The following is an 11,506-nucleotide window of genomic DNA, read 5'->3' as shown; positions in this document are numbered from 1 at the left end:
GCCTTTGAAATTACCTCGTTTTCTTTGTTCTTTTTTTTTTCTTGAAAATCTTATTCTTTCTAGCCTTTCAAGTATACAAGAGAAAACAAAAGAACATTATGTTGATTATCACACGTTTCTGAGGACAATGGCCCCATAAGGCCACAAACGCCAAAAGATCTGTAATTGTTGAGAATGGTTTGTTATGGTATAGATGCCACACCATTTCAAAATCCACCCCCTAGCCTCCTTTGAGATATGCCAATTGACAAGTAAATGATACACCGATTCTTGTTCCTTACCATAAAATGGTCACATAGAGGACTGGACGATAATGCCTATGTTTATAAGGTTTGTTGCTACCGATTCTTACCAGACGCCACTATCCATACAAAGCACCTAACTTTCAGGGGGTGACATTTGACCAATTAATTATTGGATCAATATAGTGTTGCTACCGATATCTTACCAGACGTCGCTCTCCACACAAAGCACCCAACTTTCAGGGGGATGACATTTGACCAATTAATTATTGGAGCAATATAGTGAGTATTCACTTAATCAATTTTCTTTCACAATGAGTTCATAGTGTAAATACCGTTGGCGTTGAATCTAAAACCATTTGAGTTCATCGTGAATCTAAAACCATTTGAGGATGGCGCAAAATTAAGGGGTCGTTTGATATGCTATCTAACTGGGTCCAAAGCGGGACTGGGTCCATAAAATACCAATCAGCAAGTTTGATTTTGATTTTAGATCAAGGGACTCGGTCCAAACATTAGGACTCGGTCCAATGAAAATAGAGGACTCGGTCCTTGCTTTAAACTTGATGGATCGAGTAAAAAAAACCAAAGTTGCGTCGCCCTATTTCCCTCCCCTGTTTACTTCCCTGCGACAAAACAAGAAGTGAATCAAAGCAACGATCAACAACAGAAACAACATCAATCAAGAACAGCAGCAACAACAAAGCAGCGATCAACAGAAGCAACATCGATCAGCAGCAACAACAAAGCAGCAATCAACAGAAGCAACATCGATCAGCAACAACAGCATCAATCAAGAACAGGTTTGTTTTCCTTTTTTTATCGTTATTTTTTCTGCAATCATCAGCAGGGGCAAAAATGTCCGGAATTTATTGATTCTTAAAATTTCAATGTTTTTCATGTTCTTGATCAACGGGTTTGTTTATCTTATTTTGTCCTTATTTTTTCTGTATTCATAATCAAGGGCAAAACTGTCCAAAATTTATTGTATCTTAAAATTTCAATGTTTTTCATGTTCTTGATCAACGGGTTTGTTTATCTTATTTTGTCCTTATTTTTTCTGCATTCATAATCAAGGGCAAAACTGTCCAGAATTTATTGCCTCTTAAAATTTCAATGTTTTTCATGTTCTTGATCAACGGGTTTGTTTATCTTATTTTGTCCTTATTTTTTCTGCATTCATAATCAAGGGCAAAACTGTCCACAATTTATTGATTCTTAAAATTTCCATGTTTTTCATGTTCTTAATCTTTTTTTTTTGTCCTTGTTTTTTCATGTTGTTGATTCTTAAAATTTCCATGGGAGCATGCATGTTATTTCCTAATTCTTGAAAACAAGAAGTGAATTTTTTTGATTAATTACTATATATCTTCCAAAAACAAAATTGGTTCATATGAAATTATGATGGTATCGAATTTTAAGCCTTAACACAAGTTGTCATGAATTCTAAACTTTAACACACATAGATTAATTAGTAGAGTGACTTGGAAAATTATATATAACTCAAGTGGTTGTGTAATTGTATATCTTTGTGGTATTGTATCTCTTTAGAGCTGTGAATGTTATATATGACAAAGGTAAACGAAAAAGTAAAAGTTTTGAAAATAATATGTAGAAAGTAAATGTTGGAAACATGCAATTCGTAGAATAGTAGTGTGAATCTAAGGCAAGAAGTTTATGTTGGTGATGTTACTTTTATGTTTGTGAGTATTTGTGTACATGTGTGTATGTATATATATATATATATATATATATATATATATATATATATATAGTTGTGTATATGTGGTCAAATTTGTGTGCATATATATATATATATATATATATATATATATATATATATATATATATATATATATTTGTGTTTATGTGTGCTAATATGTGTATATTTGCATAACATGTTAAGCATTTATTTATTCATTAGACATGGCAGAAAAGAGAAGTAGAGCTAGTTGGTCTTCGGATTTTGTGAACAAAACTTTTCTTGATGCATGTATCGAAGAACTGACAAGTAACGGTCGGGAGGGTAGTAGTCTCAAAGGTACTTCATGGAATACAATAGCTGAAAAACTAAAAAAAGAACATGGCTTTGTTGTTGACAAGAAACAAATGAAATATCGTTATGACTACTTGAAAAGCAAGTATGCAGTTTGGTTGAAATTAAAAAACAAAACTGGGAATCTCTATAATCCTATCACAAACACGTTTCAAATGACGGATGAAGAGTGGAAAGCAGAGGCGAAGGTAATTTATTAATTTAAAACAAATTATTTTTTAAAGTATAATAATAAAATCAAATTTTCCAACAGTTGAACAAGATGGTCGAGAAATTAAGAAATGCACCCCTCCTTTACCCTGATCTGTGCACCCAGTTGTTTGACGGTGCGACCTCGACCGGTGCTGCTAGTTGGCGACCATCTTCAACACTCCCTCACCCTACAGAAGTGTTTACTACACAAGATTATGAGGATATCGAGATGGTAGATACACCACCTCAAATGGATATCCCAGCCTCTGCTTCAACAGTACCCCCACCTACAAGTGCATCACATGCAAGTGGAGATTCGTCTGGTCGGTCCAAAAACAAAAGAGGAAAACGAAATGCACCCACGGACACGCTAGATGATGACATAAGAGAGGTTGGCAAGGAAATTATGAAGGTGGCTCAGGCGTTCGCGCAAACTAATAATCTTGACAAGGAGATGGATGAGTGTATTGAAAAATTGAAAGGCTTAGAGTGGGGAGATTCTGATCCGAAATACATTACTGCTCTTATGTTGTTTGCGGAAAATGCTGGTAACAGGAAAATTTGGTTACGCCTCGAGTCTTCGACTTGTGAGTTGTGGGTAAAAAGTGCGGGAAAGAATTTTGGATTACTTGGTTGACTTTAGTATGACTTTAGGATGTTTTTGTCTTTATGCTTTATGGATTTACATTATGGTACATGTTATGGATTTTTATGTGTAGGGTTGTTATGTGTTTTGTTTAGGAGTTTTAAGTTTAGGTTGTTTATGTGTTATGTTTAGGATTGTTATTTGGTATTGACTTTTATGTTATGGATTTTTATGTTATGGAGTTATATGTCATCCATTTTAATGTTATTGATTAATGTTATGGTTCATGTTATAAAATTTATGTGATTTTTGTTTAATATGTAACAGGATACATATGGATAAGGAAAGTGAGTTTTTAGGTTTCCTTATACTCTCATGCTATTGGTTGATATTGGTTCGAAAAAGAAAAAAAAGAATTGAAAGAATAAAAGCTAAGGAATCGGAAGAAACCGGGCATGCATATACACAAGATTTGATACATGGATGTCCTACACAATGTTTTGATATGATGCGTCTTTCACAAGATGCATTTGTATTATTATGCAATCATTTTACTCAAAGAAATTGGTTGCAACGTAGTAGGACAATAACCGTTGAAGAGAAGATGGCAATATTTTTACATGTTATAGGACATAATGAACGTTTTCGAGCTGTTAAAGAAAGGTTTCATCACTCCATACAAACGATTCATCAATGTTTTCATGAAGTGCTAAAAGCAATGATGTGTTTTGCAAGATAAATTATTGTACCAACATCTTCTAATACACCAAGAAATCCCTCAGAACGACATAGACGGCTAAAAAACATATTTCCCGGAGCATTAGGTGCACTAGATGGAACACTTGTACACGCAGTTGTGCCTATTGATGAACAAACTCGCTATAGGGGAAGAGGAAAAGGTGAATGTTATCAAAATGTAATAGGAATTTGTGATTTTGATATGATATTCACCTTTGTATGGGCTGGATGGGAGGGCGTAGCACACGATTCTAAAGTTTTGAAAGAAGTTGCATTTAATCCGACTTCTGGATTTCCATTCCCTCCACCAGGTTTGTAATTTTTCTATAAATTTTATTATCTATATTATCTATATGATTAATTTGTCACCCATCTACAGATAAATATTACCTTTGTGATGCTGCATACACCAACACTCGTGGATTTATGGCTCCTTACCGCAATACTAGGTATTGGTTAGCCGATTTTCGAAGAAACAGAGCTTTAACAAAGGAAGAAAGGTTCAATCATGCTCATGCACAACTTAGAAATATCATTGAACGTGCTTATGGTGTATTGAAGATGAGATTTCCAATTTTAAAATGTATGGCTCCTTATCCTTTTCCAGTGCAAAGAGACATAGTTATTACATGTGTTGCGGTCCATAATTTTATAAAGAAATACGATATTCAAGATGACCTATTTACGAACTTTGAACAAAACACTATGGTTACTCCTAATGTGGGAGGCGGAGGAAGTGAGGGCCAAAACATACAAGGCATAGAATGGGGTTCAGAAGCCGTTGAGTATATGTCTACTTTGCGTGGCCAGATTGCTAATCAGTTACTTCCAAATGGTTCACGTTAAATGATATACTTTTTTATTATGTATGACAATGAGTATTTTGGGTTTTCTATTACACTTTGTATTTTCATTTTAAATTACATATGTTTATTTTGGATATTATGTGATAATTTTTATTTTTATAATTATTTTATCCAGCACAAAAGGACAACATAAGGATAATATGGTTATTTTTATCATTCAGCACAATCAGTCAGATAAATAATCAAACAGCATAAATTCAGTCAGATGTGGATTCAGTCAGCATTTCTAACCCAGTCAGCTTCTAACTCAGTCAGCTCTAACCCAATCAGCAACTATCAAACGACCCCTAAGCAATCTAAGGATGCTACAAAGATCAGATAAATCACCAAGTACCTCGTCGCCACATGGTTGAGACTTCCACTTCCGGTTGAAGTTTGAATTAGAGAATCTCTCCTCTAAAAACATGATTTTACCGATTCCAAATCATATAGTCTATGGAATCTTTCATGTAGGGTTATTGAGTCATACCATTTATCTTGCCACAATAGGATTTTTGTATTAGAACCTGGAACAAGTGAAAACAATTCATCATATTCACTTTGAAAATCCGGTAAACTTTTTATCGCATTTTCAATGTTGCACCAAGCACCTGGGATCATTTTTTCATTATGTATATCGTAGGCTTCCTGTATAAATTGTGTATGTTAGTACTGCAATCCTTCCAAACCCCGTGTATTCGATTTTAGTCGTCACTGCCACTTGGTGAGCAAGGCTAAGTTTTGAGCCTTCAATGATCCTAGTCCTAGCTCACTATCATTTTTAGAAGCCACTATTTTTTGCAACAAAACCCAATGAATTTTCGATTTATTATCGTCACCACCCCACAAAAATATTCTTCTCAGTTTTTCCAATTTGTCTATAACTCCACTTGGCGCCTTGAATAAAGAGAAGTAATACGTCGGAAGGCTGTTGATGACACATTTGATTAGGGTACGACGACCACCAAACGATAAAGTTTTAGCTTTCCAAACTGACAATCTGGATTGGTGTAACATCCCGGAATCGCAAGAGTAGAGTTGAAGGGCTAAAAGTGTAAGTTTAGAGGATGACTCGGCGAGTCCATGGATAGACTCGACGAGTCAGGTCGCGGTCATGGTCGCGTGTCTAGTGGCCTACTCAGCGAGTCCCAAGGATGGACTCGGCGAGTAGGTGCTGTATGGAGAAAACCCTAATTTTCGGGGTTGAGCCCTATATAAAGAGCATTATACCCCTCCACAGCCTCCCTTATTCCCCCCTTGAGTTCCAGAAACCCTAAATTCGTGGAGAGATCATTTGTGGAGCAAATTAGAGCTTGGAGAGGTGTTGTTTGAAGAGATCTTGAAGGAGAAGTGGCTTGGATCAAAGGGCTTTGCTTGGATTCGAGTTTGGCTGCTATTGAGGCATCTTTTGGAGGTAATATCTTCGTCCTTAGGCTGTGCATTCCTAGTTTCATCATTTTGGGGTTTGTGGGGAGTATGTCTTGGAATGTTTTGGAGTTTGGAGGATAGATCTGAGGTTGCTACCTCAGATCTGGAATATTGAAGGCCTTGAGTGCATTAAAGTTCCTGTGTTTGTGTGCTTAGTGAAGTCACCATGTCCCAAACCTTGGTTTTAAGGTGAATATGGCTTAGATCTCGTTAGATTCACGTAAAGTTTGCCACTTTACGTGATGGATGGATTGTAGGAGGTTGGATCTATGTTTTGGATCAATTGCATGGCCTGAGATGCTTCTGTATGGATTCAGACCGGTGGTACTCGACGAGTCACATGGGTGGACTCGACGAGTCGCTTGAAGATGGCCTGGGGACTCGACGAGTTGGAAGAACAACTCGGCGAGTAGGTTGAAGATGGCCTTGGACTCGACGAGTCCATTTGGACTCGGCGAGTCTTGTCGAGGAAGTCCCAATATTTCTGGTTGAGTCGATGAATCGGTGAGTCAAGGGATGATTCGGTGAGTTGGGTGCGAGTGGACTCAGAGTTGTTGGACTCGACGAGTCTTGGGGTGACTCAGGGAGTTGGGTCACTGATTGAAGGAAGTTCTGAGCATATGGACTCGGCGAGTCATCGGGTTGACTCAGCGAGTAGGGTCAGTCAGGGGTTGACTTTGACTTGTCCGTGGTTGACCAGTTGTCTTCCAGGGGTATTTTGGTAATTAAGGGTATTTATTGAGTTGTATGTTTTGATGTTTAGTGGAGGAGTTCGTGTCAGAGTTCAGAGCAGCGGGATCTTATCTTTTCAGCCGACAGTTTCGAGGTGAGTTATCCTCACTATATCAACAGGGTCTAAGGCACCAAGGCCGGCCCTTTATTGTATTGAGATTCGGTTATGGTTGTTATGTTATTGTTTGATGTATCTGCATCCTAGTAGCTAGGATGGTACATGCTAGGAGGCCTTGCTAAGGTCAGTTTTCCCGATATACAGAGTGATGCTATGCTAGTGACCGGTTAGGTCGGTAACCCGGTTAGGGTAATGATATGCTATGTGATCTGCTTGCTCGGTTTGTTGACTACGATTGTTATATGAATGTATGTTTTGTGCACATGGTTTTTTGGACTGGAGATGGGTTGAGGCGGGTCCTGCTTTGTGCTGTAGGCCAAGATACCCAGGGCGGACCGGTTGTTCCGAAGGCCCAGCGAGCGGTCCGGATAGGCTGTAGGCCCCACGAGGGTGGACCAGATGTGCCGAGGCTCGGAGAGTGGACCAGGCCGACTGAAGGCCCGATGCGGGCGGACCAGTCACACTGTAGACTCAGAGAGTGGACCAGGTGGGTTGAAGGCCCGATGCGGGCGGACCAACCCCACTGTAGACTCGAAGGACATGACTAGACCTGGAGGATGGATCTGTTGGACTGAAGGCCCGATACGGCGGACCAGTCACACGGTAGACCCGATATGCATGGCTGTTCTATGTTCTGTTATGTTATGTATGTTTTATATGTTTTGGACCGGAAGGTCGCAGCCTGGAAGGGCGTCTGCGTGGTTGGTATTTTGGGGGTATCTCACTAAGCTTTAGGGCTTACAGTTGTGGTTTAATGTTTTTCAGGTTCTTCAGGAGACTGTGGTAAGGTGAAGGCACGATCGTACCGCTCCTCATGATTTTGCAGCAATGTAATTCTAGGAATACTCTAATGACTTGTATTGAAAACCTTTTTGTAAACATTTTAATGAAAATCGGATTGTTTTGAAAAAATTAAATTGGTTGTATTTTTCGGATGTTACAATTGGAATTTATCAATGATTGGTCTCCAATGCTTCTTAAGGGCCATGTTAGCCCTTACCGACACTCCAAGATATGAGAACGAAAAAGATCCTGTGAGGCAACCCAATAGTTGAGCTTGAGATTGGAGATCTGGATCTGGAATTCCGATGCCAAAAAGTTGGGATTTGTTGAAGTTGACTTTAAGGCCAGAGCATATATGAAAGCATTTAAGGATACATGCAAGATTCTTGATGGAAGATTTATCCCATTTTCCTATGAAGATGACACATAACAATAGAGTTTTTTTTTATATTTTGTTTCTATTCATCCTTATATTCATGTTAAATGATGATATATGTCATATTTAATATAATTAATAATATTTTAATATATTTCTCACATTTAACATGGATAACATGATATATAGAAAGAAAAAAATAAGATAATATTGAATTTCTCATAATAATATTCATACAATGTAATATTAATCATCATAAATGATCTTAGTTGTTAGGTCACTATATAATAATATATAATACAATGTGATTTTAACCGTCATAAATGTCGCTATAGAACAATATTCAACTAAGGGAATGTTTTGTAGGTTCTGAATTTTTAAAATCTGAATTTCTAAGAGAGTTTGAATTTTTAAGATCTGAATTGTTAACATTTGTTTGGTTGGAATCTCTGAATTTTTATGCTGAATTATAAAAATAACAATTTTACCCTTCTATATTATTTTGTTGGATTCAAAATATCTTATAAAATAAATATCGAATCAACTACTTTAATAATTATAAAAAAGAAAATATAAACATGATACAAAATCCAAATTAAACATAAATTCAAATTAAACACAAATCAAACAAAGAGGTCAAACTTAAATGTATTTGGTTCAATACCAAGTAAAAGAGATCTTTAAATTATTTACTGTTTAAAAGAATATATATATATATATATATATATATATATATATATATATATATATATATATATATATATATATATATATATATATATATATATATATATATATATATATATATATATATATATAACGTGGTTAGTCTTTTCATGTTTGTATCTTTAGCCTGTTAAATCTAGACATGGGTCTATTATAACTTATTAAGGGCATGTTTTGGTCTCCTTCATGGTCTCTTCATTTTGACGACTTGTCCCTTCACTTTTACAACTTTACTCTTGTTGATTCCATTATATTCCCACTTTGATTATTTTCTTAGTTCATTATCAGTAAAATCTCAAAGCTCAAAGAAAAAAAAAAAAAAAAAAATGAAGGTATGCGACAGGAAAGAAAAATTCTAACATAAATATTCTTAACTATACTAGTTGTTAGGTGTTAACTGATATATATGATTATGAATTTTAAAAATGGTTAAATGACTAAAATGAAGATTTTATGACAAAATGTGAAAATGAGTAACCCTCGACAAATTATAAAATAATCATTCAAGATTTTCAATGACAAATTTTGCAAAATACACATGTTTATAAAATGGATAATGATTTAAAAGGTTACATAAGTATATATATTTAAGCATAATTATTTTTATACATCTCGTATGGGTACAAAATAAAATATATAAATAATTAAATATGTTAAAAGTAATCATTAAAATATGTATATATATAAATAAACATAAATAAATATAATATAAATTATATTATCCTTTTAAATCATTATTCATTTATAAAATTATTTTATGAATAATCTCGTTAGAAAAACATTCAAAATAAGGAAATAACTTGCAGGAAGGTTACTTTTGTCTATAACGTTAAGTTGCAAAATAATTTTTTACAAAAAAAGTATTTTATAAAATAAAACAAATTTAAGAAAACATTTCCATTTCCCCAAAGAATTCACCGTTGCTCACTCATTTTAGAGATCAACCATTTTCGAACATTTTATTAAATTATTATTCCTAAATTTCTTTAAATCATCACAGAAAACATTTCCCCAAGAATTCAATTCACCATAATTATATTTGTATATAGGAGCAAGAAACTGATTATAGATATGCAAATCAAACTCCCCCCAAATCCCTAATCTTTGAATTTACTGATTTAATAACTCAATCGAAGCTTATCATCATCATCATCACCAATGGCAATTACCAAATACCAACCCACTTTCTATATTTTCATCAAAATCACTACTACTCGATTCTGTTCACACCCATACGATTAATCAAAGCATTGCCGATAACACCATCAGCTTTCTGGCACTTCCCCTTTTTCTCCATCCCAGACATGTAATGCCTCACTTCGTCTTTTATCATTTCCTGCATCACCGCCATTAATTCCGGGTTGAAGAACTCATAGTTCGGACCACCACTTTGCAGCGCCGTCGCCTGTGGCGGTAGCGGTGCCGGAGTTTCCTCTAGGAACTTTTGTTTCAGTTCAGATCCAGGTAAGGACAAGCTTAACGAAGTCGGTGGATCATTCAGAACCAGACCATCGTTCAGAGGACGATGAATCGAATGCCTAAAGTCGTCAGACCCGGTCGGGCTGTTAGGGTTCAGAAACAAACCCGAGCAACCACTATCCGGTCCGAGGCTAGCAGACCGCTTTAATGGCGGTTGATAATTCACCAGATCTTGCCCATCGAGGAACGAAAAATCATCGTTACACATTGATGAACACTTACGCTTGAGCGTTGAATTCCAGTGGTTTTTTATGGCGTTATCTGTCCGGCCGTTGAGCAACCGTGCTATGGTGGCCCACTTGTTCCCGAACCGCGCGTGAGCCCTCACGATTGTCTCATCCTCCTCCGGCGTAAACGGTCGGTGCTCCACCTGCGGCGACAGCTGGTTGCACCACCGTAGGCGGCAGGATTTACCAGAACGACCAGGAATCGACTTGCTGATGAGCGACCAGTTCCGAGCACCGAGTTTTTGAACAAGCGTCTGTAAGAGGTCGTCTTCTTCAGGACTCCATGGACCCTTGATCCGATCCATGTCATTCTTAACAACCGCCATTTGAATAATTTTTTATCTATCTGGTGGAGAAAATGAAACGCCCTAAATCCGATCGGTTATCATGGAAAGAATATCGGGGTTTTGGTGAGTAAAAGGTTAAGAAAATTAAATTCGAGAAATTTGAAGGGAAGAAGAGTGGGGGTTTTATATATGGGAGGAAGATGGGGAGATAAAGATGAGGTGATAACCGGAAAGGCAGTTATGATTATACAACTGGCAGTGGACACGTGTTGAATTGCGAGTGCGTGATGGCTGTAAACCTGCATGAAAACAGAGTTATGAAAAACAGAAAATTAAATTATTTATTTAGTTAGAGAAATCACCAAGATAATCATTTTGTTACAAGTATTTTCTTTTTCTTTCTCCTTCCATTTCTTTGTTTGTAAATTGAGTCTTTTCTTGTACGTTTTCTCCCGCCTTGGTGTTCTCTTTTATATAATTATTTGCTTTTTTTTTTTTTTAAAGTAATTTTTAACATAAACAAAAATCAGAAACATAACCATAACATCACCTATTTTCGTAGTTTACCGCTATAACTTCTCTTTTATATAATTATTTACTGTTTAAAAAAAAGTATTTTTTTATATAACATAAACAAAAATCAGAAAAATAACCTAGTCAAAATTTTGGTCATTACATGTTTTCATGCAGG

General features: G+C 36.1%; 1 pseudogene; it reads right to left on the bottom strand.

The window, feature by feature from the left end:
• Positions 1-9,828: 9,828 nt before the first annotated feature.
• LOC145026009 (transcription factor MYB44 pseudogene) lies at positions 9,829-11,014 on the bottom strand (annotated as a pseudogene).
• Positions 11,015-11,506: the final 492 nt, after the last annotated feature.

Source organism: Lactuca saligna, chromosome 1 (assembly GCF_052625555.1).
Source record: "Lactuca saligna cultivar CGN05327 chromosome 1, ASM5262555v1, whole genome shotgun sequence".
In the NCBI taxonomy this organism is placed as follows: domain Eukaryota; kingdom Viridiplantae; phylum Streptophyta; class Magnoliopsida; order Asterales; family Asteraceae; genus Lactuca; species Lactuca saligna.
The sequence above is the reverse complement of the archived record's forward strand: the minus strand, read 5'-3'. Positions and strand labels throughout refer to the sequence as shown.